We start from the raw sequence: 4,975 nt of genomic DNA, 5'->3' as shown, positions 1-4,975 counted from the left end.
CTCCAGTGGTGTGCGTTCTTGATACTGATTCTTTTGAAAAAGACACGAAAGCTCTTCAAATTCATCCTCAATCATTGGTTGGTTGTCTGAGGATGATTTTGAACCTATAGCCACAGAGAAAGAGGCGGATGAATATGCAAGCCAAGTCGTTCATGAAGAATAAGAGCAACAGCTGCTCCAGCCATTTTCTGGAACCCAGGAAATTAATACATGGTACAAATCATCATATATATTGTAATTGTCTTCTTTGTAACCTCACTTGGTTGGCAAAAAGCAGGCTAAATAATGGTAATAAATAGACAGTGACTTTTACTTTTCAATGCTGGAGCGCAACAGGCAGGAATTTGTTAAGATTCACCTCCAAAACTAAGTCGCTCATAAAACTACAACCTTTTCTAGTTCTAACAGTACCAATTTGGACCATATACACCTTTTCTATTTTGTCCTCCTGTCACCTCACAGCAAGAAGGTCCTGGGTTCGAGCCCAGCAGCCAGCGAGGGCCTTTGTGTGGATTTTGCATGTTCTCCCCATGTCTGTGTGGGTTTCCTCTGGATGCTCCAGTTTCCCCCACAATCCAAAGACATGCAGGTTAGGTTAACTGGTGGCTCTAAATTGAACGTAGATGTGAATGTGAGTGGCTGTCTCTTATGCCGCTTTTCCACTACAAACGCGGCTGAGTTGGGCTGAGCCGTGCCGTGCTGAGTCGAGCTGAGCGGGGCTATTGGAGTTGCATTTCGACTACAACCGCGCTGAACCGTGCTGGCTGGAAGTGGGTGGACACATTGGGTGGAGTTAGCGAAAGTGGGTGGACGTCACGTGATGTCGTTAAGCGGTGCAAACAGTGACATCAGTGATCTTTTAAGCGGTAGTCTCATGACCCGGATAGTAAACAATAAACATGGAGGACATGGAGTCGTTAGTGTTGCTGGTCTTGGTGCTGTGGCTTGTTGTCACCGACAATGCCAACAGATACTGGCAAGAGCGTATAGATGAGGCGAGGCGCATAAGGATTCAGAAATTCTCGTAATTCTTCTTCTTCCGGGTTTACGGTGTTTACAGATCCCAGCGTGCTCATGGGGCGTGTGTGGGCATGTGAGGACACTCCCCCTCACCAATCAGTACACAGGGGAGTGTCTGCTCACGCCCCCAGCCTCACTCAGCTCGGTTTGGCTCGCTTCAGCCCCACTCCAAAACCGTGCAAGTTTTGGGTGCTAAGCAGGGCTGAAGCGAGCTGAGTCGTGCTGTTCTGAGGTAGTCGAAACTCGAGCCGTGTCGGGCTGAAGTGAGCTGAAGCGAGCTGAAAAAGGGTAGTGGAAAAGGGCCATAAGTGTTAGGCCTGTGATAACCTGGTGACTTGTCCAGGGTGAACCCCGCCTCTCACTCACAGTCAGCTGGGATAAGCTCCAACTTGCCTGCAACCCTGTAGAACAGGATAAGCGGCTACAGATAATGGATGGATGGATACTTTGTGCTACAATGTGAAGTAGAGGTGTGTATGGAGGGGTATCAGCGTGCAATTACCTTTATTTTTATTAAAATCATTGTATCTCTGCAACCATGAAAATGCATTTGAAAACCAGATGGCAAGAGCCTTCTGTGATCCAGCTTTAAATCAACTTTCACAGCGATGCACTCAAGTTTAGAGAGCAAGAACAGTTGCTTACGAACAATATGGTGTCCAAACCTTTCAACATATCCAGGGGCTGTCAGCAGGGATAACCTCTCTCTCCTCTCCTCTTTGCAATTTCTATAGAACCCTTTGCAGTTGTGGTTAGAAAGCATACAGACGTAGCTGGTATTACTGTTGGCCAGATGGAACATAAAATTGCTTTATTTGCTGATGTTCTTTTTTTTTTTTTTAAACATCTTAGGTCTTCTATACCTGCTCTGTTAGAGCTGATTCATAGATTTGGGAAGACATCTGGGTATAAGATTAATAACTCAAAAAGCATGCTAATGCTATTTGACGATCATGATAGAGAACAGCTTCAGAATGTTCCAGATATTTTTCATTTAACTGATAACTTTACATATTTGGGAATAAAAATTGCACCAAATCTTGAGAATATTGTTTCTGCAAATTCTGATCCCCTTTTCGAAAATATTTCTAACTCTATTGAAAGATGGTCATCTATACCCATATCCTTAATTGGTCGCATAAATGTCCTGAAAATGAATAGCTTACCTAAACTGTTGTATCTATTCCAGAATATCACCTTACCACCTCCAAAGCACCTTTTCAAAAGACTTAACAGCCTATTTGCTAAATTTATCTGGAACAGTAGACGTCCCAGACTCTGCCTTTCACTTCTGTACTTGCCATATGATAGAGGAGGGCTTCAGTGTCCCAACTTGCAATGGTATTATTGGGCTACTCAGCTCAGAACCATTATGTTCTACTTCTCTTCACAAGGTATCCCATCTTGGGTCAATATGGAATCAAATGCAATCACGCCTGGCCTGCCCCTAAATCTATACTTGTATTCGGCTGATCTCAAAGATCTTAGGAAAAATTGTCTTAACCCAATAGTTCTTAGTATGATTAATGTTTGGTATGTAGTTAAGAGATATTTTGGCATACCGAATGACTTGTCTGGTTATAGCCCTATTTGGGGTAATACAAATTTTATAGCAGGGCAGTTGGATGCAGGCTTTAAGATTTGGGCAGAGAAAGGGATAAAGTCCATAGCAGATATGTATTCTTCCAACAAGCTTTTGTCCTTTGAGGAAATTAATACATTTAATATATCTAAAAAGCACTTCTTTAAATATTTACAAATAAGAAATTTTATTTTTGTGTCTCAAAGGAATTCTTTAGATATACCAATTCTAAACATATTAGAGAAGGAAATGGTAAAAGATTGCTATAATAGAGGTTTAATTTCTAGATTTATGGGATTATAATGTCAGGATCACAAGAATCATCACTTCATAAATTAGAAGCTTGGAGGGAAGACTTAAAAGAAGACTTGTCTATGAATGATTGGATGGAGGCATGTAAAGAAGCTCAAACCCAAACAGTAAGTGTTAGATTGAAATTGTTACAATATAAATGGTTGATGCGGACTTATGTAACTCCAGCTATTCTACATAAATACAATGAAAACATTCCTGATACCTGCATAAAATGTAATAAATTCAAAGGTGATCTTTATCATTGCATATGGGAGTGTGAACACATAAATACATTCTGCAGGGGGTAAAGGACATGATCAATAAAATTATAAATATCAACCTAGCGTTATCAGCTAAAACATCTCATCTCATTATCTCTAGCTGCTTTATCCTTCTACAGGGTCGCAGGCAAGCTGGAGCCTATCCCAGCTGACTACAGGTGAAAGGCAGGGTACACCCTGGACAAGTCACCAGGTCATCACATAGACAACCATTCACACTCAATTTAGACTCGCCACTTAACCTGCATGTCTTTGGACTGTGGGGGAAACCAGAGCATACCCACACAAACATGCAAACTCCACACAGAAAGGCCCTCGCCGGCCACAGGGCTTGAACCTGGACCTTCTTGCTGTGAGGCAACAGCGCTAACCACTACACCACCGTGCTACCCCAGCTAAAACATATATATTCTACATTTATATCCTCTTGAATCTCCATTGAGAAGAAGGGAATATATTTTCATTGATATGTGCTTGTTACAAGCGAAATGTTTAATTGCTTTATTCTGGAAGAAAACAAAAGTGCCAAATGTAACAGACTGGTTGAAAGAAATGGCAATGAATGTGGCCATGGAAAAAATAACCTATATAGTGAAAGGTAAATGCAGGAGATCTGAAGAAGTCTGGAGCCCATTCTTATCCTTTCTTGAAGATGGTGGAGTTAATGGGATGTCAGATGTGATGAGTGAAAGCTAAAGCCATTTAATGAGGAGCTATTTTTGATTTTGTTTATTTTATTTTTTTTCTTTTAAGTTGTTGACATTTGTTTTGTTTGTTTGGGTTTTACTGTCAGTGTCTTCATGTTATTTTCTTGTAACACACATACATTTGTTGTCAAAATGCTTAGATGTATGTATGTATGTATGTAGTCTATGTATGTAGGTTAAAACTTATTAAAAAAATATTTGGGGAAAAAAAAGAAAAAACTCTATCGGTCTGAATCTAGCACACTATTCAACAAGCCCCCTGAAACGTGTGTTCTGAAACCATCTCAAGCGGCACTTTGAGGCATTTTCTTCAGTGAGTCGAATTGGTGAAGGAGTTCTTCATGGAGTAATCTTAGCTTAGACATTATTTGTGCCAGATGACGGGCAATCAAGAGGAAAATGTGCTAGAGCGCTGCTTTTTATGAGTGAAGCAGAGACAAGATGACACCTTGTTATCCTTGGATAGTGCTGTTGAACAAAAAATAGGGGACAAGCACCCTGGTGTTCATTTCATGAGTCAGTTACGTGAATAAGCTTTTGACAGCCACAAGAAGGTCTCTGATCCAGTGCGGAGGACAAATTTTCTCAGCAGAAACAGTTGAACATGTGCACCCACAGGCCCAACCCATTCTTTCCCGAAGACTGGGCTGGGAGCCTGAATAGCTCAGTCTGTAGAACGTCAGACTTTTAATCTGAGGGTCCAGGGTTCAAGTCCCTGTTCAGGTGCTTGTTTCAACAAGTTTACCTTCTCAGAGGGGAAAGCCAGAACCTGGTTGAAAATGCATTTGAAAACAACCAGAGAGCAAGAGCCTTCTGCGAGCTAGCTTTCAATTGTACTTTCACTGTGATGCCAGTACAGTACTGAAAACTCTATCCTTCTGAAGCAAGCACACCATTCAACAACCAGCCCCCTGATGTGCATGTTCTGAAAGCATCTCAAACGGCACCTCGAGGCATTTTCCTCAGCGAGCCGAATTGGTGAAAGAGCTCTTAGCGGAGCAATCTTGGCTTTTAGCATGAGCTTGAAAAAAAAAATCCTGAATGGTCATCGTAGAGATTGGAGTGGATCTGAATGTCTTTACATTAGACTG

At 41.5% G+C, this 4,975-nt stretch overlaps 1 non-coding gene across 1 annotated transcript; it reads left to right on the top strand.

The window, feature by feature from the left end:
• The first annotated feature begins 4,537 nt into the window (after nt 1–4,537).
• Nucleotides 4,538–4,610, top strand: trnak-uuu (transfer RNA lysine (anticodon UUU)). The gene has a single exon. It is a non-coding gene; the product is annotated as a tRNA-Lys (tRNA).
• The last annotated feature ends 365 nt before the right edge of the window (nt 4,611–4,975 follow it).

The sequence above is a fragment of the Neoarius graeffei genome, chromosome 17 (genome assembly GCF_027579695.1).
Source record: "Neoarius graeffei isolate fNeoGra1 chromosome 17, fNeoGra1.pri, whole genome shotgun sequence".
Lineage (NCBI taxonomy): Eukaryota > Metazoa > Chordata > Actinopteri > Siluriformes > Ariidae > Neoarius > Neoarius graeffei.
The sequence above is the reverse complement of the archived record's forward strand: the minus strand, read 5'-3'. Positions and strand labels throughout refer to the sequence as shown.